This window comes from Lacerta agilis, chromosome 3, assembly GCF_009819535.1.
Source record: "Lacerta agilis isolate rLacAgi1 chromosome 3, rLacAgi1.pri, whole genome shotgun sequence".
NCBI classification, from domain to species: Eukaryota; Metazoa; Chordata; class Lepidosauria; order Squamata; family Lacertidae; genus Lacerta; species Lacerta agilis.
In genome coordinates, this window is record NC_046314.1 from 47,200,287 (window position 1) to 47,224,241 (window position 23,955).

Consider the following 23,955-nt stretch of genomic DNA (forward strand, 5'->3'; position numbering starts at 1 on the left):
GTGTTGACACTGAAATTACTTTCAAGTCTGGAAAATTTAATCAGCAAAGGCCTTGGTAGCTATAAATTTGTAGTAGCAGTCCCTAATTTATCTTGTAATTCCGTGACAGGACCTGAATTGCCTGTATTTGGCCAGATCACTTCAGAAGACAGTTAATGAAAGAAGAGAGAGAACATGAAGGTCAAATGCACCAAAATCTTTTTCAACGTACCAACGTACCAATCACCCCACTCTTTCTTTCACATTTTGATTTATATTTGCTTGAATCGAAAGCTCTATCTGCTATGGGGGGGGGGGTGTCCACCAGTTTATTTTCCTCCTCAGCTGTAGCTATCCTTTCTGCATTGCATACTGTTCTTAAGGGTTCCTGACCCTGGCTACAGCCCCCAAAACATGTGTGAGCAGACGTGCTTCCACCTGTGGGGTGGGGTGGGATTTTAGATTTTAATTTACAGTTGCTTCATGCCCAATTGGTTTCCACTAAAATGCTTTGATGAGGTAGTGAAGTAAAGTTGAAAAATTTGAATCGTTGCCTTTACTTTGGAAAAAGTAGCAGTGCTAATCTAATGTGAGTGATGTACACATCAATCTGTTACATTTCTTCCATGCTTATTCATTCAAAGGTACTAGGCAAGACCCAGTGTTTGCTAGTTTGTTGCCCAGGGACAGATTTGCTAAACATGAATGAATGGTAGGATGTTTATCATATTCACTGTCTAGTGTCTTGCTACTTATGACTGAGAAGCAAGCATGAAACAACAAAAAATTGCCTACTGCTGTGTTAGTAGGTATGGGCAAGTAATCTCTTTCTGTTTTTTGTTTTTTTGTTTTTTTAACAAAAATCATGGACCATTAACAACAAGGCAATTTGGAAAAGAAGAAAAAAAGTTTTTTTTTGCTGCTCTTGAAAGGAGAAAGTAAGGTTAAGTAAAGATCTAATGCATTTATTGTCAGTGCTGTCAGTCTTATGACTGAATTGATTATGCCCGTTTCTGAACTTAGTATAAATATATTATTGTGAAGTAGCTGGTTGCTGCCAATAGACACTACTTTCACAAATTATTCCTCAGCAGGACCCTAATCAAGTTTTTCAGAAGCAGTTTTAATTTAATTTGACCTTCCTAGGATGATCATAGGCCTTGGTAGAGAAAGTAAAGATGGTGCTTGTGTTGCTGTTTCTGATGTAAACTGCTTACAGTAGTTTGAGGCCGATAGCATTATGGTCCCAAGCTTTCCTAAGTTTCGTTTAGCATGTCTGAAACCACAGGTGTAGAATAGCTGCACTGACTTTGAGAAGACCACCGGGAAATAAATACCTCTTAGGTTGCTGAAGTAAAATAAAGCTCTTTTTGCTTGGGAATATTCCTCAGTCAATACTGAATCATCAGTTCAGGTGGTAGTAGCACAGATCTACAATTCTGCTGTAAAGGAGCAGGATGATATCTAGAGTACATTTTTCATCAGTTTGCGACTCCACTGCCTTAATTATTGGCCATGACCACTGACATGCTGTCAAGAGAGAGAAAGACCATGTGTCACGTAACCCTTATATTGCTATTGACACAGGAGACTTTAGGATCCACATTTGAGAGTGAATAGCCACTGCACTGCGAAGGGAGAAGCGTTTGCTCAAGTGCACAGTTCTCAGTGAACTGGAGTTCATTGGAAGCTTTTTAAGGCGGGAAAGTGAGTATTTAATGCTTATCAATCAGGGGAAAGGGAAGGAGGAATGAAAGTCACTGCTCTTCCTGATTTGATAAAAGGGGAGGGGGAGTATATCAACTTCCTGGTGTCCAGGTTGGATTCTTTAATCCAGCATTGTTACATTTTCTTCTCCTATATCCACGTCCACTGTAATAGATTCCCATGTGACAGTGGGATACATTGGAAATAAGCATAGAATAGTACTGCTAGTGCACTTTTAAAAAGACATTGACGGGTACTAAATTGATACGCATGTGTCATTTATTTGTCTCATCCACCCCTTTATACATAGTATATGGATGGAGTTCTAGTGTAAAGAGAAATATAGGAGTGAAACAAATGGAAAGGGACTTTTCAAAGTAGGCATTTTCTTTGTTTGCTAAATGTAATAATGCAAAACTCTTTTTAGTATGACTGGAAAGTGGTAGAGTTAGGCATAACGTGTGGGACCAAAATACAGGGAACCAGTATTGTGGTTTAGTACTGTTTTAAATTCCCTTTGAATTTTATTCTGGATTGAAGGTCTGCCAGCCAACATTCTTTAATGTATGTAAGCAAACAAACAGGGGTTTTAAAAAAACAAAATAAAAAAATTATTTTAAAAATTCCTTCCAGTAGCACCTTAGACACCAACTACCGGTAAGTTTGTTCTTGGTATGAGCTTTCGTGTGCATCCACACTTCTTCAAGGGGGTTTTAAGTCAAAGTTTGTTTTAGGAAAGGTGATGATATTTCTATGTTTCATAGGATTGCTTTTCTAATGCAGCTTTTTAAAAAAAATGTATACACACATCAGAATAATTTTTATTGCTGCACATGTTTGCCTGGTCCATTTTCTGAGCTTGAAGCTGATGTAATGTCTTCCTTAGTGTCTGAATTAGTGTTTCCAGGTATTGTTCATTTATCAAAAAAGGACCACCTTTAAACCTTTGTTGAATGAGGTGTAACTGCTGCTCCACTGACAGAAGGGTAGATCCACTAATAGGGCAGCACTTCAATTGCCAGTGGCCCATCTACATGCCTGTTAGAAGCTCCACAGGTGTAGATCTCTTGCCAGTATTCTGGGAGAGTACGGCAGGGCAGCTGAAGATCTGCAGGACCCTAAGCCCCATCAGTTTCCCCAAAGTATTACGTTACACCAGCCCATAAGCTGTTATTTTTAGTTCCTTCCTAATGACTGCAATGAGCCAGCAGTAGCTCCTCCACAGAATCTCACTACTAACACTGCTGGAAGATTTTAGGGCTTTTTAACACCCCAGCAGTATATCTATTTTAATCAATCAATCAATATTTCTTCAATTAGGCAGCAGCCATAACAACAACAACAACAATAAATTTATTATTTGTACCCCGCCCATCTAGCTGGGTTTTCCCGCTTCAAACATGAAGGTATATTTCTACTCTTCACAGGGGAAATTGTTCTTCTGTGCAACTCCCATTTCACCAACCCCAAGTAGTTTGGCTGAAAGGTAGAATTAATTAATGCCCAAAACAAAATAAACTGTACATTACTCGTGCGTTTTGAAAATGTGAATGGTATTAAGTACTTCAATTCAATTTTTCCCTTTTTTGCCTGAATCAAAATAAATTAGATGCATTTGCTGGGGAGACCATAAGTGAAAACAACAAATTAATCTCCAGCTGCACTGATGGTTCTCTCCTGTTCTGTATATGCGTCTCTCATTTCTCTGGATCTCATCCAGTATGGGCTGTTGGCAAAACAAGAATATTTCCACACTTCACATTCAGTGTCCCTATCTTCTTTTTAACTTCCCCAATTTTATGGTAGTTTCAGCTGAGCTGATATGGATATCCTTGAAGCAGACAAGGTGTCTTCAGTTTGAACAGTGAACCCAGCTGTAAGGAGGCATGTTTGGTCAGTATAAAGTTTTATCTCTAGAGAAACATGTTTTATTGAATGCACAAGGGTCAGAAGGGTAAGAGAGGCAAAAGTATAAGAAAATAAGGCTATTAACAAATTTACCCTTTGGCGAAGGATGCTGGGGCAGTAGGCTAGTCCAGATTTTTCAGTCTATTTTTTGAATTTTCAGGGTCCCCTCCACCCGTTCTGAATTGGAACACTTTTCTATGTTTATAGAGAGGTGTATGAACAAGAAAAGTGTTTCTATTTGCCCACTATTGCACATTTCCTTTCACATCATGGGAGCATAGGAAGCTGTGTCATTCTGAATCAGAAAGTTGGTCAATCTTGCTCAGTTTCCTCTACACCAGGGGTCAGCAAAGTTTTTCAGCAGGGGGCCAGTCCACTGTCCCTCAGACCTTGTGGGGGGGCGGACTACATTTTTTGGGATGTGAACGATTTGCTATGCCCCACAAATAACCCAGAGATGCATTTTAAATAAAAGGACACATTCTACTCATGTAAAAACACACTGATTCCCGGACCGTCCACAGGCCGGATTTTGAAGGCGTTTGGGCCGGATCCAGCCCCCTGGCCTTAGTTTGCCTACCCATGCTCTCTATACTGACCAGCAGTGGATATTCACATTCTGAGACAAGGGTCCCTTCCAACAGTATCTAAAGATCCTGGGGATTGAACATAGGGCCATTTGAATGCAACATATGTACTTACTACTCAGCTAATCCCCTACCCCACCCTCACCCACCCAAATTTGTTATGGTCTTTTATTGAACTTGGGGAATTAATTTTGAAGCAGTGTCCGGATGGGTGACCACCTGGGAATAACATGTATGTCACCTCAGGCTCCATGAATGGAGGAAATACTGAATATCAGTGTAAGAAAACAAACAAACAAACAAATATCAACTTACAATGCAGGGCAAATGGGACACAGCAGAACTTGGATATTTTAAACTAGTGCTCCTTCCTCTAGCATGAAATCATTGGGCCAGAAAAATATTAACATCTGGAAAGTATGTTGATGAGGGAGGGGAATTCTAAACTCCTCTTGCCTCTTAAGTTATGACTTAGGTTTTTGTCCAAAAACACTCAATTATGATCTTAGTCAAGCATATGTAAAGTTATGCTTAAGCAATTTAGAATGAATTTATTCCCCGTTAATAAATGTAATGTAGGGTTGGTTACATATATTATTCCTGAACAACAAATTTTGTTCCTTGTAAAGATACAAAACCTATTAGCAACACTCCATAGGAATGCCATATGCACAGTTGCATTTAAAATCATAGGATTTTAACACTTCCCATGTATTTAAGTCTTATTAATTTCCTTGAAATTTGGCGCACCTTAACTTTCCAAATATTAGACCACAGAGATATTTCTGACCTTAGGAAGATGTAATTATGTGATTCCGATATTTTGACATATATTGAAACAGGATATTTAATCAGTGTAGCAATACATACCCAATGCATTTAGGAACTGGAGAAATATTCAGGGAATCAAGTCTTGGCTTTGGTATAAAATTTCTGTGTAGTTACACCAGTTGTGATCATTCTGCTTTTACAGCAGGGCCCAATAACAATGACAAACATAGGGGCAGCTTCCAAAAACATAACTCCTGCATCAGATTACTCCTCATCTGTCCATATCGTGCAGTTATAGAAATGTGTGATATGATGTCTTGTTCTGCCCCTATAGACTAGTGTTCTATTAAACAATCTGTTGGTTCCCCCCCCCCCCGCTCTAATGCCAAAAGTTCAGCTAACACATCATAAGTATTGTAAGCAATGGCAGTCTAGTTATATACTCAGTTCAATATAATGTCACTTAATCACTTGATCTGTAGTGCCCATTAAAGGGTTCCTCCCCACTTCAGTATAATGTCCTTCTGCCTCAGGACCTTCATTTTCCTGAGCTGAGAGCACAGGAGTGAAATCTCACATCTCACCTAGGTACCTCTGGATTTCTGAACTCTTCCAGAACTTTTAGCTGAGGAAAGAATCACCCAGGCTTTGGATGAGTTTAAATAAACAGTAGTTAAAAATTGCCTTTCTGAAGCAGGCCAAGGGCCATCTCATCTAGTGTTCTGTTTTTTGACCATTGGTGAGCTAATGGCTTCTGCAAGGCTCACATGATGGTGACAGCCATTGTCTGCTGTTTGACTTTACTATACTGTTAGTTAAATGGCTATCATCATCATTCTTTTTTAAAATTATATTTCACCTTATTTTCAAAAGAAACTCAAGAAATTAAGAACGCACAATATTACAGCCTGACAGTTAAAACCAGTCGCAGATTACTCTGGGGTTACAGCGCTCATCTCGCTTTACAGGCCAAAGGAGCCGGCATTTGTCTGCAGACAGTTTTTCCGGGTCATGTGGCCATCATGACTAAGCCGCTTCTGGCACAACAGAACACTAAAACCAGAGCAGAACACGGAAACACTGTTAACCTTCCTGCTGGAATGGTATCTATTTATCTACTTGCACTTTTTGACGTGCTTTCGAACTGCTAGGTTGGCAGGAGCTGGGACCGAGCAACAGGAGCTCACCCCGTCGCGGGGATTCGAACCACCGACCTTCTGATCAGCAAGCCCAAGAGGCTCAGTATTAAGTCACCAAAAAAATAAATTCAGAAGGGACCTTCTGATCAGCAAGCCCAAGAGGCTCAGTGGTTTAGACCACAGCGCCACCTGTTTCCCTATGTTCATATATAGTAACCCCCAATTCCAAACCCAGTCATGGAGCCCTAACCCACTCATGAAATAAGTTAGAACAGCTAGAATACAAGTTATAACACCTGAGGCCAAAAATTAGGCTAAGTTGTTGGTGTTTTTCTATGACAACACAAATTAGTCTGGCATAGTTTAGGTGGAACACTGGACATGGGGGTTGATATTTATGCTTAGTTCAATTTTCACTTGTAAACCCTGCCAGAGTGCCTTACTTGATGCATTATATCCTGGGCAGGTAGAATTATTATTATTATTATTATTATTATTATTATTATTATTATTATTATTATTATTATTATATTTATCATGCTCCTGAATGGAGAATGGGTAACACTGATGACAGGCTGCAGTAAAACTGTGCAGAAGTTGGAAAACATGTTAACAAGTATGTATGGCAAGAGAAATTTAACCACCATGAAGCTTAATTAACGATTAATGCTAGCTGCTTGAACCTGTGCTTCTAAAGCAAACATTGCCAGTGTGGAGTTAGATGAGCTGTGGTTCCCCCTGTGCTCAATGCAGGCTGAGAGGCTGTGTGTATATCTGTCATCTTTTGAGAAAGAGAGAAAACAGCAGCAGTGTATCAGAAAGTCTTTTGCTGCCTCTTCAAACGCATACAGGAGGCATCATATTACTAAGACGTGCTATTTTCAAATGAAGAAGGAAGGGTGGCCTGGTGAGGTGCCCATTGTATATGTCTTGAGGTTCATAGGGTAACTGACCTGACTTACCCAGCTGTTGTTTTGGTTGTTTAACTGACTGTTGCCCGAGCAGGTGCTGGTGCAGTGAGAAGCTGCTTAGGATAGCTTACATACTTTTGTCTTCACACTTCAAGGAGGAAAACGAAGAGAATGCTAGTCGAGTACCGGTACATACTTTGTACAGACAGTCACTGGCCCAGTTTCCACTTCACATTAAACCGTAGTTTAAAATGAGCTGTGTGTGTATGTGGGTTTTTTATATAAAAAAATAAGAATCACATTTTCCAATAATTTCTAGTAATTTTTTAAAAGATCTTGCACTGCTGGTACTTGACTCATCTTTGTCTATCAAAAGATTATCTAATGTTTGCTGGAAATGTGGGGCAAGCAATGTGGATTAGATACATGCATAGTGGACCTGTGGGAAAATCAGAAGTTTTGAGGGGGAAATGTTAATACAGTATAATGATTTGAAACATTATAATTTAGTGGAAAATCTGCTGACTGAATGAAGCCAGTACTAACCAAATTACATACGCAAATAATTCTAACCAAGCAGGAGTGGTTTAATAAACTATGGTATATTTCCACGGTGCCTTGCTTGCTTACTGAGCTTGCAGAGGTGGTATAATTAGGAAGAAAGATGACAGAGCAAAAGAACAGTATGAGAGAACGTGGCCTCCCTTCACTGTTTTCATGAAGCAGTAGTTTAGTCTGGAACCATTTATAACTTTTTCACTGCTGGTATAAATCTGAGACTATATAAGATGTGAATGAACAGTGTGTTGCAGCTTGCGGCTCAAATGTTCCCAGGGGTTTCCTCCTGCCGCTGCCATGCTGGGGATGAAAAAAGCCAGTGCTTGTGTTGTGTTGTCTGAAAGCAGGCTTGTATTTTGTTTCCTGAAAATAAACCTTGGTTGCTATCATGAGCCCAGGTTCAAACTACACAACACAACAGCAGCAGCAGCAGAAGAAGCAGGCAAGGAATACCATAGGAACTTTCCAAGAGCTTGCACCAGCATGCTGCATTTTCACATCAAGCCAGTTTTGTTTAAAACTCTGCTTTCATGTGATATGTGAACCAGACCACTGTAGATGGCAGGGAGTTGTGGGACAGCTGACTGTTGACTAGAAGCCTATCGACTGGAACATAAAGTGCCCAACTTGTAGTAACTGAATTGGTTGTCTGTTTGTATCGGAGCCCAATTTGAAGCGTGGTGTTTAACCTCCAAAGGCCTTAACGTATAGGACCAAGATGCTTCAGGAACTGCTTTCTCACCAAACACCAGCCCAACTTTAACCCTAACCCTGTACTGTCCTCACCAAAGATTCAACAAATGGGTACAAGATAAGACCTTTAAAGTGGTAGCACCCAAAATTTAGCTATGTACTCCTTGGGGAGTGACATCTTCCCATATTCCGATGTGTTTTCACGGTAGATATACTTTGAAAACAGGCTTTTAATATTTAGTGGTCAACAGCTTGTAAAGGGAGTTCAACCTGATGCTACTACTCTATTTAGTTTTAAATGATAGGATTGTTAATTCTTATTTCTTCATTTAAGTTACATACACTCTACTTTTCTATAATCCTTTCATATTCAAAATAAGCTTACAAAGCATGGTAAGCAGCATCAAGCAATTGAAATAAAAGATAAAAATGATCCTACTACAAAAATGATTAGTGTGTTACAGTACTCAAATTTAAGAGTATATTATTATTATTATTATTATTATTATTATTATTATTATTATTTCAAAATCAATTAAGGCAGGATCCAAATATCTCTTTTAAGCATACCCAGTAGGATTTTATTTTATTTTTACTTTTTGTCTCCATTTGCTTTTGATTGCAAAGAACAAAGTTTAGACTATCCATGAAAATCATTTGGAGTGAAAAGTTACTTTTCTAACACTTTTATGACAATTTTATCAGTTTCAGTGTACTTCCAAATATTTACAATGCTTTGCCTGGGGGGAAAGTACACATGAAATCTCAAACTCTCATAGCTAGAGTATTAATGCCAAAGACTGTCTGGAGTACAAAGGTTATGAAGTGCATGTTTAAAGAGTCTGCAGAATAGAAGGCCAGGGACCATGCTGGCAAGTTGTTAGATTCATGACTGGACAGGGGCTTCGTTGCAGTACCTAAAACTGAATAGAAGGAGAGTTTCAACAGACACATTGGCCTGGTTTGCATGTAATGCTAAACCATGGTTCATTAAACCTTAGCTTAACATTATGACTTTGTGTGCGAACCCAACCCAGCAGATTACTTATGGCTACATGATTACAGGTCACTCATTAACCAACATTTGCAGTTGGTTAATAAATCTTAGTTAACGCTAACCATAGCATTACTAGTGAACCAGGACCTCCATAGCTATGTTTAAAGAGACATCATCACCCAAAAGCTACAGAGCTGCAAATGAAAAAGTGGCAAAAAATAAATTTTAAAAAATAACATCTGACTTCCCTCTGGGCTTGGCTGCTTTCACTGATGCTCTTAACTACTGTTTTCTGTGACATAATTAACTAAGGTTTAAGTGATCATCCGCTAGACACCTTAGCTTTCGCAATGGTTCATGGTCAGCTTTAAAAGATAAAGGGACCCCTGACCATTAGGTCCAGTTGGGGACGACTCTGGGGTTGTGGCGCTTATCTCGCTTTACAGGCCGAGGGAGCCAGCGTACAGCTTCCGGGTCGTGTGGCCAGCCTGACTAAGCCACTTCTGGCGAAACAGAGCAGCGCACGGAAACGCCGTTTACCTTCCCGCCAAAGCAGTACCTATTTATCTACTTGCACTGCGTGTTTTGAACAGCTAGGTTGGCAGGAGCAGGGACTGAGCTTTAGCTGTGGTTAATGGTAACCATGGTTTAGTGTTAAGTGCAAACTAGCCCATCAACTGCCATTATAATGTGCAGCATTCAAAGACCCTGAACATGCTGGTGTTGGCATGAGCCTCTCTAAAGCATGTAATTTGAAAATGGAAGTAATAGAAGGAATAATAAAGATTTGCCCTTCTTTCTTTATCTTCTTTATTATTACAAAATATATAGCCTGGGTTTCTTTTACATATAGGTGTCCAAGGTCAGTATCGTTCTGTTACTGAACTGATCCCAGAGGCAGGATTTTCCATAACAGAATATACATGAGGCAACCCACGTGAAAAATATTATGTCAGAATATAAAACACATGTGGCTTCTGCAGAAAAATGTTATATTGTTAGAAGGAACTTATTATTCACATTTATTTTTAGTTAAAAGCTTTTGTTCAGTTTCAAGTTTTGAGGAAACTAAGTGTGCTGGCCAATCAAAGACTAATTCTTAAGGGGCTGCTTTGTGTCTCCCAGAGACTGCCAATATCTGTTTGTTGAGTGATGCAACAGTTTGCTGATTAAACAGCTCACCACAGGGTTTGGGGCAAAAACTGTGGACATTTAACCAATTTGAACAATTTATTGCTGTAATTGAAGGGTTTAGTTGGTGTTTATTAACTAACCTTCCTGCTATGTTTACTAACTTATCATGAGAATAACCCTTGGCCCTGACTTTTATTTTTTAGATTTTCCATAGGTAGTATGGATACTTGCGTTGTCAGTAGTCAAGGTCAGGATTTCATATAATCCTGTTTTTCAAATTCAGAAGAATTGCTGGCTTTCCCCCTCAGTGGGAAATACATAAATATTATAAGATATATGTTGCTGCAAAAAAAACTTTCCTTTTACTTTTAAAAAAAGCTTGCCATTTTTCTTTCTGTCTTTCGTGACATCTGAAGGGTAGTCTAAAACTCACACTGTTCCACTGTGTTTTTCTTTTATATAAGTTTTGTAACCATTCCTGTCTTAATCATCGTTAAAATGGACTCGTAACTAAAAGAATGGCATTATTGCTGTGTTGTACAGCAGGAGCTCCAATGAAATGTCAAAGGCACACGTCTTTTTAGCACAGGTCGATTCAACATAACAATGTGTGCTGGTGGCAATACCAGCCTACTTTCTCCCTTCCTTCTTCAAAAACTGTTTAACTAGAACTAATTGACCATTCCTAAAGTGCAATTAGCAAGGATATTAATCTGTTTCTGACAGGTGTGGAAATTGGTTTCTTCTTGCCTATTCAGTAGACACTGAATCTGAATAACCATGCAGAAGTCTGAAATGTTTCGCCTTTTACATTCGCATTGGATGTGTCGAACCTGAATAGACCATGTTTGTCTGGTCTGTCCAACCATAGAAAACCAGGCCAAGAAAATAAATACACTTGGAGTTATAATAATATTTGAAATAAAATGTTTTCACTCATCATTTGGAAAGAAAATAAAAATAAAAAGAGTTTGGGTTTTATTCGTAAAAATAATAATAATTCAAACATTTTCCAGTTTTTCTTTTTCGGGCGGCTGTGGGGGGGGGGGAGACGTTCCTCAATTTCCCATGTGTTCTCTCACCCTGCTCCCGCAAGCATCCACATCTCAAGAATTTATCCTTAGAACTAGACAAGGAAATTTGTATTTCCTCCTATAATTACAAGGAACTTTCACAGTACATGAATGAAACACAAAGCCTACCCCAAAGACATACATCTGTTTTACATAAGAGGAATGCATTTAGGAGTGTGAGAAATTGCTTAAAGATTATCTTGATACTAAGAATATGCAGTTTATTTACTTTATAATTATGCAGGGTTTGCTTTTGAGAAGCCCTCTATAATTTTCACTACTTAAGTCAAAGATGTATAATAAGACATCAATTGCTATAGGGCACCCACCCCAGAAGGAAGACATGAGACAAGTTATGGACTGAGCTAGGCCAAAACATAATTAAACATCTGCAACAGTGGTATTAACAAAGGCCCCCTAAATATCCTGACTTCCTATGCAGGCCAATCTGTTGATGATCCTCAGAGAAGGAGGAAAACCATGGAGTCCTCCCACTCGTATTGTGAGTTAGTCTACCTGGCTCAGAAAATGAAACAGAGCTAACATCCCCATTTAAATTTCCTTGAAGTGGTTACACCACTGAACTGCTGTTGCTGAAAGACTTCATTATGTCCAGGGGTCCCCAAGTATTCCAGATCCAATGAGATTACTTTTAGGATCTCTATTTCACACACACACACACACAAAATTCAGGATACTCAACAATGACCCAACCTTCCCTAACTTTGCAGACTCACTGTGTATATGTGTGTGTGTGTGTGTGTGTGTGTGTGTGTGTGTGTGTGTGTGTGCATATATGTGTATTTAAAACATTTTAAAAAAAGAGAACTCAATGTTGTTATATGGTGTGCTCCAAATGTTATACATGGCTGATGTATATTTATTAATAATCTCACATACTACAAATAAACCTGTTCACCTACACTTCACTGCTTTGACTTGCAAAAGCTACAGTGTTGCATGATTATTTTGACAATTGAGCCTCTTCAGTAACTCCAGACCACTCCTGAGGAATCAAGGCCAGCCCACAAATTTGTCCTCAGCACAATACAACCTAAGCCTGGCTGCCAACATTCACTTTTCACTAGCATTGTAACGGCTACCTTCATGCAAATCTAGTTTATTTTTAAAACTTCGCAATACATTAATTACAGTTGAACCTGCTTGACAATTGCTGTTTGTGTTGGAAGCAGAATCACAGAATTGTAGAGTTGGAAGGGACCACAAGCGTTATCTAGTACAACCCTCTGCAATGGTAGGAATGTTTTGTCCAACATGGGGCTTGAACCCACAACCCTGTAAATCACCCCATGGATGGACAGCTGTCTGTTGAGGATGATATACCTTTGAATTTCCTGCACTGAATAGGTGGTTGGACTAAATGACCTATGAGACCTATTCCAGCCCCATGAACCTTTGAAACAGGGACACTATCAGAATAATAGAATACAGCAAAATGCACTCTGTGTACCACTGGAGGAAGTAGGTATTTGCTGTAAAAGTAAGAGGTAGAAGAATAATCATAGATTCCTCTGTCTTTCATTTTGCAAGTCAAGAGGAAATGCCAAAAAATAAAAGCAAATGAAGATGGATGAAACGCCAAAAGGGTGAAGGGGATTCTCCTGTACAGGGATCAAGAATTGACTCCTGGGTCACTTCAGCTGTTACTGCTCTTTGTGGTGTGTGTTTTTCAAAAGGCATTTCCAGAGGGCCGCTTCCTGATGGTAGCTGAGGCAAAGACCTTTAAAACTTTGTCTATAGGTCATTCAGAGGTCATTGTAAATTGAACTCAATATCTTTGATAGGAGGGAAGCAGAAAGCTCTAGGGAACAAACCTATTTTACATATCGTGTTATTTTTGTAAAATTAGTTGGGTTGGTTAAAGCTAAAATGCCCTCACCAGGTAAAGGAGGACATGTCTTCAACTTCCAAGTGGGAGAGATAATTGGTAAACTTCAGACAATTAGCAATGAAGGAAGCTCAGTTAAAATCTAGTTGTCTGCAGGTTGTAGTAGAATAAAATGGATAAGATTATTCTGTACGTGGTTTACAAAAAAGGAGAAATGTCATCATTGGAGGAAAATAATTGTCTTTGAGAGAGAAAGAACAAACTGGTGTTTAATGAGCAAGCTCTGCCTCATACACCAAAAAATTCAAAACACAGAAACGTATCTATATTTCACACCAGCACTCTAGACATACTTACTACAAAGTAGATCACACATTTCAATAATATATACATCCATTCAGTTAATCTCAGATTGAATTAAAAGACTAGTGTAGATATATACAGAATACGAATGGTTTGAATCTGGACTGCGCGCTCTGCCCCAGCCTCTTCCTGCTCACTGAATCCTGTTGCCTCTTCAGCTTCCAACACCACCGCCTCCCAGTCTGCCCCCTCTTCTCCCTCTGACCACTCATTGTCATCTCAACACAAATCCCCTGGCTCTGAGACACCTTCACCCGGGGGTTCCCTTGGGGGTTACCCAGCTGGTGCCCCCCTACACATCCAGCCAGTCCATGACAGCTACAGGAGAAAGGAAGGCATTTGTAAAAATTGCTTGCCCTCCCTCCTTTTGCTAGAAACAAATATAGAATTGTTCTTGCTAGAAAGAAATTATAAGCTATGATATCAACTACGTGGTTTGTCAAGTGGATTAAAAAAAAGTCCCTTAATTTTCCACAGTACTTTGAATTTAGGTACAATAACCTGATTTCAATTAATAGGGGCATGGCCTGGGTGCAGGGGCTACTGCGCTGCTGGCGTTGTGGCCACTGCTGATGCCAGGCGTCAAAAGGGTCCACCAGAGCAAGTCCGGTGAGGTGGGCGAGCAGAGGAGATGGCAGACGAGGGCAGTGGTGCCAGGGCCGGTTTCCAGATAGCCACGAGCCTGGCAGAGGTAGCGAGCTTGATGGGCACTTCAGAGCAGGCGCTGTGCCTCATCCTGTCCATTTTCATGGAATTTCAATTAATAACTATGAGGCCCACATTTCTAATATTGCATAATACCAATGACGGACTAGTTTGTGCTACTGAGGGCAGGGGCTGGGAGATGAAAGACTAGAGATACTGTCCTGACTAAAAATAAGGGTTTAAAAAACAAACAAACCAAGAAACATTTGGCATCAACTGGAGGCTGGTTTAGGGGTTATTGTCCAGAAGGAGACAATATGTGTGATTGTTTTCTCTCCGGAAGCCATGCCCAGGTGGTGAAAGTTAAGTATTGTTGCTCAGATAAGGCCTGAAAGCAGTTTTCCTGGATGTCTTCCTTGCCCTTCTGTCAAATGGTCTCTATGAATGCAAAGCTGTGGACAGACATAGTCCAGACCTATTATTGACAGGTTTTGGAGGTGGAGCAGCGAGGACTTTGAGCCTGCATTTTGGATACGACACTACTTCACATTTCTGACTAGAAATCTAAACTAGAGATGCAGAGATCACAAGAGACAAGTGGCTTGAATTAGGAAATTGCCTTTACATCTGTAATACTGAGAAGCATCATTCCTAGCTGCAGTGCTTTTTTCTAAAAAAATAAATAAATGTTTAGGGGGTACTCTCATTTCCCTACTCCTGTTGAAATATTGCCCCTCAATGAGGCCAAACTTAGGTTCACAAAATGTTTAGGTGTATGCATACCCCTGCGTCCCCCCAGAAAAAAGCACTACCTAGCTGTACGTGAAAAGGTATTATCCTATAATGGTTTCTTTAAATGTTAACTTTTACGTTTGCTGCTAAAGCAACATGTATGGGGAAACAACTGCACACAGCAAGCCTCTTTAAAAGACAGAGGGGGACCTTGTTTATATATCTTTGGCTTTCAGTATCAACGACAATTTACATGTACTGCTCAATGCAGAATAAATCTGCATTGAAAAATATTATAGAACTTTTTAAAATCATGCCTTCTACCTTTCAGTCTACTCCCATTATATTATATCACATTACACATTTCAGATTGGAAATGCTTTAATCAGCCATTATAACTGACTTGACAGCATAATTCTCCCATTTTTATGAGAGGGAATTATTACATAAAAAGATTGCTCAGATTTGCATTTGCCTTGCTCAGATTTGCATTTCCTTGTCACCACTTTTTCCTGAGTGAAAAAGTATTTTTTTCTATCCATTTTTTTTTCTCATAGTGAAAATGAAAAGTGTGTGGCTTTACCAAAGTCAGGATTATATATAAGTAAATATGGATCATCATCATCATCATTTTATAGCTGAACCTAATGAACAGGTATTGTTCTTATCCTCATTTATAAACCTGAAATTAAGATAAACTTAATATTTTCAACAGTGCCCACTTATCTATTTTTCTTCTTCTGGCATTTGGCTTTATTGAAAATATAATTGTAGTATTTAACACTTCTGAAAAGAACTACAATTGAAACTTCCTCCTATTAACAGACAAATACTATAAATGCAATACCAACAGAGGCTTTTTTCCCCATGTGCTCTAGGCCTTTTCAAATTTCCATAGCACATTTTCTGGTTTAATCCTCTTGGGGTATTGAATGTTCAGTTTATTTATGATGCTGTTTATCTCTGATACATATTGAATACTTAAAGGGGAGCAGTGCAATTTTTAAGATGATCACAGAGTGATGGATAATACGCCCGTTTGCTAAATATTTGTGATCTGATTTTTATACTGAGTACTAACAGTTATTAAAATTGGTTCTTTAAAGAGCATGTGATTACAAACCTGAGGAAAACAAATATTTTTGTTGGACCTCCTGCCCAATAATCTCTTTCAAATATTATTGGAAATGGTGTGTTTGTGTGTAAAAATGAAACAATAAGCCTTCAAAAAGAGGTTATAATAAAGAGAGATTGTAAGAGTTTATTATTTTTGTAGTTTTGAGACCATGACTTCCAAAATCAAAGGCCTGCCCCCCAATAATCCTAATGGATTGACTTCCAAAATTCCTTGGATTTGTAATGCTGGACTTGCTTCTCTCTGAGGCTTAGCTGGATTCCCTGCAGATAGATTTTCAGGTTTATAAACTGTAATACCACTTAGTCCAGCTGTAAATTTGTGGTGAATGCTTGATATAACATTATAGGAAGAGAGCAGTTTTACCTATAAAAGTCCAGTGTATCAAATACCAAGGGAGCAGGAACAGGGAACGGACTTTTCAATTAGTTGGCTGTGTGGCCTGATTGAACAACTACCCTGTGGCTAACAAAGCTTTGTCTGTAGTATCGGCTTGCTCCTCGTCCAACAGGGCAAATAGAGTGATTCTGTGATTGGTCATTAATGGGCTAGTCATCGGGTGGAGGTTTTGTTCTTAAATGGGGGCTTTGTCTTATCCCTGCTGTTTAAGCCCCCTCCAAGCACTCCTCACCTGTCATATCTGTCATACATTTAATTCATCACGCTCTCTGGTCAAAAGCTACACTGATAATATCAAAAGCAAAAGAGGGGGATTCTTATAACTTTAGCGATCAAAGGAGATTACCAAGCAAATAAGATTTTAATGAAGAAGGAAGGTTTGTGGAAGGACAATTTACTGCATTGTGATTCAACAACTTGAATGTTTTTAAAATTCACATTATTAAAACTCACCTGCAAGGGTTCAAACATCCAATCACTGATAAATCCGCTGCTTCAGAAAAAGACATGTTTGTGTTTTCTTTTAGACTTGCAAATTTTGTTTGCTGCTAAAAGAAAGAAGTCTGTATACATATTTCAAACACTGTATTTAAATATAGCAAATTTGGTAGAACTTGCCTTACGCTACATATTTATCTCAACTCTAGGTTAAATAAACCCTACTGTGGAATTATTTGGATGCCAGTACAGCCCTAAACACTCTGATTTGTTATCATTTCAGATGCCAAACAGATGGAAATTTGCCAGTTAAAAACATTGATTGATTTGGGCACAAGGTGAATATCAAGAACATAATACTATGTGGGCAAAGGTCCACTATGCCGTATTCGCAAGGCTATATATCACATAAATATTTATTGGGTCAGGGCCTGGTTAAAGCCTATTTGCTTATTTGTTTACAAGAGAACACATCCTCAGTGGTGGCGCCTTGTCTTAAAATTTAATGACCATTGCACTAATTCAGTTTTCCAACTGCATTTAAAAAGAAAAGAAAAGCACCAGTCTGAATAGTAGAATGCTAACAGTTTGGGCTTCTTGCTTTTTCATTTGGCAATTTCAAAACCATTGATGGATTATCTGCAACAGATGCTGGTGCTGCAGAAGGTTGAGTGCAGCCCTGAATTTTCAGAGTCATTGGGGGGTGGGGGATCAATTAATTGCAAAGATATTAAACATAAAACACAAAACAGAGATTCAGTAATTATTTAATCTCACTGAAGCATCATTCCAAATGTGTGTGTCAGCAGAATTTTATTTCATTTTATTTTTACCTTAAAGAACTGCCTTTTGGGGTTGGAGAAAATTATCAGTTTTGTCTATCAGACTGTAATTATAAAAATAATTATATTACCACAAATTTGATTGTATTGTGGCAAGTCACAAGTATGAGCTGAATCAATAATAAATGGGTAACAATCTTCAGTCCTGTAGCTAGATTTCACACATCCAATCATGGTTGATTTCACCCCAACAGAAAATCAGAATCGGACAGAAAAGGGGTTCAGAGTAATTGTCTATACTAGCAGAACTGAAAGATTCCATGTCCAAAATTAAAACCTGCAGGATTTCTGTCCCTGCCTATAGTGCATAATGGTGGATAAGGCAACAGGTGACAAATGGTATAGTGTCTTGGATGTCTAGTATCTGCCATTAGTACAAGGACAGGGAACATATTGTAGTCTGAGGGCCACATTCCCTTCTAGGCAACCTTCTAGGAGCCTCATGTTTGTGGTGTGTGGGGCCAGAGGCAAAAGTAGGCGAAGCCATGAATGTTAATTTTACGTTTGCACAGTAAGATTGTTTCTACACACATTCACATGTCTGAATAGGCAAGGAAGAAACAGTATCAGAGTTCAAGGGCACATTTGAGTCAAGCACAAATCCTCAAGACAGAAGAAAAGCAGGACTGATGGGGAGAAGAAACAGATGGGAGTGGGTGTGGCCTGACAGAGAGGCCTGAATGCTGCATTTTGCCCTCGGAACTGGGGTTCCCCATCCCTCCATTAGTATTTTTCTGCATGCAGAATATAAGCAAGATTTATTGGAAATACATATAAAGTGCAGTTTTAATCAATCCAAAGCAAATTTTATTTTAGCATAATCAGAATAGTGTGCGAAATGCCACAGTTTGCCCATCCTGTGACATTCAGTTAACACTGGAAGATCCAGGCCAAGATCTTGCCCGGTGCCCTACTAGATCCTTCAGATGCTCATTTCTGTCAGCCCTAGCCCTACTTGATGGAGTTCATTGGAGTTGTAGTCCAAAGCATCTGGCTGGGGAAGGCTGACCTAGGTTATATAAGAAACATCCTTTGTGCACCAGAATTGCAGTATTTCCTAGGAAATTGTAATTATTGAGAAAACGTGTGTTTAGCTATTTTGGTTTGACCTATTGCATAGTTGACTAAGATGGCAGATGATGCTGGTCCTGATACAATGATGTAATCAGAAGACAGCGAAACTGCCAACATTTTCAAGAATTTCCTCTCCTCACCATTCACTGCTGATCAAAAGATAGTATTGCGAGAAGGAAGGGGAGAACAGTGAATCATGCATGCCTACCTGAATCCTGCATTTTGCCATCCTTCCCCATTTACCCCCAGCACTTTAATGACTGCAGTGCAGATGAGCTTAACATGCTGAGTGGTATCTTGAAATTATATATATTGTTACCGAATGCCACCAATTCCACTAAAATAGCTTGCTCATTGACTGTGTTATGTGCACTTTGTTCACTTAACTGAAAGAAGCAAACCTCACCATTTAAATTAAATGGAGGTATAAAGTATAATAAACTCAGGAAAGACATGCATGCATGCACAGTATTGAATTCTGGTTGGTTAGAAGCTCCCCTATTTGATGCTGGCGAAGCCTTCCTTTATCTCTGTACAATATGTATAGTAGCACCATCTGTTGAACTATTAAAACATCATCCTAGCTTCTCACATTAAGAGCTCAGTCAGTGCCGATACAGGGTGCTTCCCGAACTGCCTTAAAAAAAAAAAATATTAACTCTTTCCGTCTTACTTGCCAATACAAATAAAACCAGGCCAGTCAAGAAGCTAGGAAATGTCATAAGAAAAACAAAGGAAAGCCCATATAAACACCCTGCAGTCACAGGACAGAACAATCCGCCTTGTTTATATCAACAAAGCTAAGTTTAGTATATTAATGTCTAGTGGGAATATGTTTTCAAATCACTAGCTCTTCTGTGAAAAGAATCTTTGCATAAAGTGAATGGTCCCTTAAAAAAGAAAAAAGAAACCTCTCACATGAAGTAGTGCACAAGACAAGCTAAGCTTTCCTAGGGAAAAAGTAAAGGGAAATGTCTACCCTTGCACAGAATAGCGCCACTGTGACAAAACTTGGTAACGTGTCGGCTCCTATTTCAGGCTGTACTTTTTTTAACTGTAGGAGATATTTGATAAAGGAAAGAAAGGGGTGGGGTGGGGAGGGGTGGGGTGGGGTGGGGGTGGAGAGAAAGAAAAGAAGCAAGCTCTTCAGTGACGCGTGCGAAGCACGTGGAAGGTAAATCCCCTAATTCATTCTATTCTTCCAGCATTCCTTGGCAGGTAGCCAAGCTAAATATTTCTGCTGGATAAAAATGTGCTGTTGTACACAGCAGCCCTCTCTTAACTGGATAGTTAACTGTGGGAGGTGGGGGGCTTCTCCAAGCAGATGACGACCCAACATGTGTGCCCCTTTATCTATTTATTTATTTATTTTATTAAAAGGCGAGCTTTATGGGCTGTGATTGGATTAACAGTGAACCCTGGAGAAAGAGGAAAAACAAATTGGGAAACGGGTTTAGCACCCCCACCTTTTTGTCATCTTCTTTCGGGATTTCCTGGCTGGCTGCCACCTTGAGTCTATTGAATGTTCTTTAGATAAATCAATTAAAAAGGCTTTAATATTTGGGTGATTGGAGCGCAGCATATGGGCTGTGGTGCTGGTGTCATGCGGTGCTTGCCGTTAATTGAAATGATTATTAGAAGTGTTATTTTCTTTAAGACTAATTGACAAAAATAATGTAATTGAAAGCATGGTCGGCTTCTCCTAAATGCTGTCGAATCCTTCTGGATAACCCATGTCCACCGACCATTTCCTGAAACTAGCAAATAATAGAAGTTTTTTTTAAAAAAAGATCATATAATAATTGTTGTTATGTTTAACAATATACCTACCTAAAAGAGTGGGGTTTTTTGTATTTCTGTTTCAACAAATAATTCCTAAATTGACATGCACCATGCATTTAATGACTTTTAATTAATGAAATTAATAAATCAGTTATGTGGTTTGGTTACATCATGCCAATGAAGACTGAGTTTTCTGTGGCAAGCTAAATCTTAACATTCCTGTTTCAGTAGTACAAGCCTTAGTGCTTATGAAGCCACCGCTGTTGTGTCATTTCCTAGCGCTGCATTTCAGAAACTCCCCCCAGAGATCAGTTCCGCCTTTGAAATCCCATGTCCGGGAAAATTCGGGTGTATGGCAACCCTACATTTCCTGACAGCTTAACATGTAGGCCAGAGTATTTCAGCTGGCCCTTAACCTCTCTGTCATGCATTACATCAGCATGGTCAGTCCAGTCTTTTTGAACTTACTGCCAGCTCCACAGTGTATGTCTTGCCTTGATTCAACATTCCATTGTTTGCAGTTTGAACACTTACATGCTTCATTTACCCCTAGTGTAACAGCACAAGATATCAGCCAAAATCTGCAAGCATTTCTGCATGGCTAGTGCAGAGTTTTTAATTGCTCCTTCTCAGAAGCAGCTGCTTTTCCACCCTCCCACAACTTTTGCTGCATAAGCAAATTTCAAAAACAGTTTTTGATTGCATGGGGGACGGGAGGGGCATTCTGTTCCTGTTCCATGGTTTGTGTATGTAATATTCTACCACTGTTGAAAGTTTAGGAATAGGGTGCTAATGCCAGATTTCCCCCCCCCAATCTGGCAGCAAAAAACCCTGATTTTTTTGTGTATACAGGCAGCTAATAAATAATGCTATTCAGCTTGTCATTTTTCCTGGTGGGGGTATCAAGGCAAGAGAGAGTAGTGAGGCATCTTTCTCAGCTTACCGGTATATGCTAGTGGCCAGGCATTGCAACTTCTCTTTGAAATACACTAACCCTTTTATAAATGACTAGTGGTTTAAACCCATTAAAATAACGGGCGCTAGAACATTTCTGACACAAAACCCAAGGTCCTGAAGTGCAGGGAGCAGGGCAAACCATGCGCTCCCTACATGGCGTTAAGATTCCTGAGGGAGAAATGACGGCATGTTTCCTTTTATTGTTCCTGTAGAACAGGTTTCCTTCCAGATGTGTGGGGCTCCCAGCCCCTTTCAGAGTGTGGGGCGGTGGGTGGGGAAGCGAGGGGGGTGAGGCGGAGGCGGCGGCGGTGGCATCATCTCCCGGGAGGCTTCGCCCCCCCACCCGGTTCTCCTCCTCCTTCTGCCCAGCGGCGAGAGTGGCAGCGTGGCCTCCCTTCTCGGCCTCCCTTCAGCCTCTGGAGCACCAGCGTTCCATTTCAACCGCCACTTCAACTGCCGCCGCTGCTCCCGGCCCGATCTCTCTGCTCCAATCCCTGTGTCCGTAGGGCACATGCTCAGTAGCGCAAACCCAGAGACACAGGGACTGGATGCAGAGACACTTGCGTTTTATATATATAGATGGTGTCCATAGATTCATATGTGCAGAGGAAGAGTAAACCTGTGATGTACCTGCTTTCCTCCTCAGCCATAATCTAGATCCATGTAGGGAAAATGTTGTGCATGATAGAGATCTCTGAGGAACTCTAGTCCAAAACACCTGGTGTGCGCTTCTGTATACTATGATGTAAGTGCAGAAGCCCAGAAACAATCCAGTGCGTGGTTAATACAGCAAATAAAATAAAATACATGAGGAAAGAGTGTTTCTTCCTCAAGGCTTTACCTTCAGAACTTGGGAAACTTTTGTAAGCTTGGCTCAGCTGAGGAGCAGGCATGCCCTTTCAGGCATCACAAAATCAGCCAATGTAATCCTTTGTTACGAAACCCAGGCAATTGTGTGGTTTACATGATAGTGTCGGTTTTAAAGACTTCCCACACATTTCCAGTCTTTTTTTTATTTTTGGTTTAAAGAAGCTTTTGTATCATCAAAGGCTATAACCCCATTGAATAATGTAGCCTACTTGAATGACTGAAGTGGACTGTGGAAGGGAAGTCTTCAGTCAAAACAAAATAAAATAAAACAAATTCTTCCAGTAGCACCTTAGAGACCAACTAAGTTTGTTCTTGGTATGAGCTTTCGTGTGCATGCACACTTCTTCTATGCAACTAATTATAGCTCCAGACTTATTTGCTACCAATTGCCTGGCTTGTGGGAAGGTGCAAGTAAGAATATTATGGTGCACTGTACTTTTCATATAGGGAATTTTGGGAAAAAAAGATTCATATTCATAACATTATTATTTCAGAATATGCAGCATGCACGAATATACAATTGTGCGCTATAAAATGCTTGCCATAAAATTATACAATTTATTTTTAATAAATTATTTTATTTTAATTAGGTTGGAGGGTTGGAGGATATTGTGTCTGTGTGGTCTTGGTATAGATGTGTGTATTGCTGAGGGAGTTACTGAAGAACTGCTCTGAGTTAAGTTAGTTGGACTTACCCTACAGATTTTTTTAAATTTAATTTTGAACCGGTATATAATCATTCTGCCTTATGAAGAAGTCAACAGTATAGATATAATCAGCGGCGTAGCTAGCCATTCAGGCACCTGAGGTGGCGCGTTCGCGTTCGCTGGAGAGAGCCATCCTTGGGGGCAGGGCAAGCTGCCCACTGGGCAGGGCGAGCCGGGACAGGGCACGCTGCGTGGAGCCTGTAGGTTGGCTGAGGGGGAGGCGTTTTGGGCAGTGTGGAGCCTGCAGGCACCCAAGCCACTGTGTCACTTCCAGGAGAGCTTGGGGAGGAAGCTAAAATATTGTATATGGGGGGGGGGGTGAAGGGACCTCTGCCCCTCAGAGTTGGCTCCTATGCCTGCAGATGTTGCTAGACTACAACTCCCATCATCCCTGACCATTGGCCATGCTCACTGGGACTGACTGGAGTCCAGCAACATCTGGAGATCCACATGTTCCCCACTGCTGTTTCCCACTTAAGGAAATTTAGTCTTCTACCTGCACATTCCCCTTTTTCTCCCAACAAGTGATCAGAAAACAGTGCATATGGTTTGTATACGAGCAACATATTATTTATTTCTACTAATATAAATATCACCTAACGACAAGAGAAAACTGTTGCAGATTGTAGATATACAACACCAGCACCTGTTAACACAAATCTCTGAACATTTTAGGAGAAATGGGGTTGCTGTGATCAGATGAAT

The 23,955-nt window shown here is 39.9% G+C and overlaps 1 protein-coding gene across 3 annotated transcripts in view; it reads left to right on the top strand.

Annotated features, from left to right (window-relative positions):
• The window catches only part of PRDM1 (PR/SET domain 1), an 87,794-nt gene that overhangs the window by 30,573 nt on the left and 33,266 nt on the right, over window positions 1-23,955 (top strand). Inside the window, exon 1 of one of the 3 annotated variants that reach the window (XM_033143520.1) lies at window positions 17,302-17,356. The exons of the other annotated variants lie outside the window; for them this stretch is intronic. The gene's annotated coding sequence lies outside the window, so the exon portion shown is untranslated. Of the gene's footprint in view, window positions 1-17,301; window positions 17,357-23,955 lie in introns of those variants that run through there. 3 annotated transcript variants of the gene reach the window in all.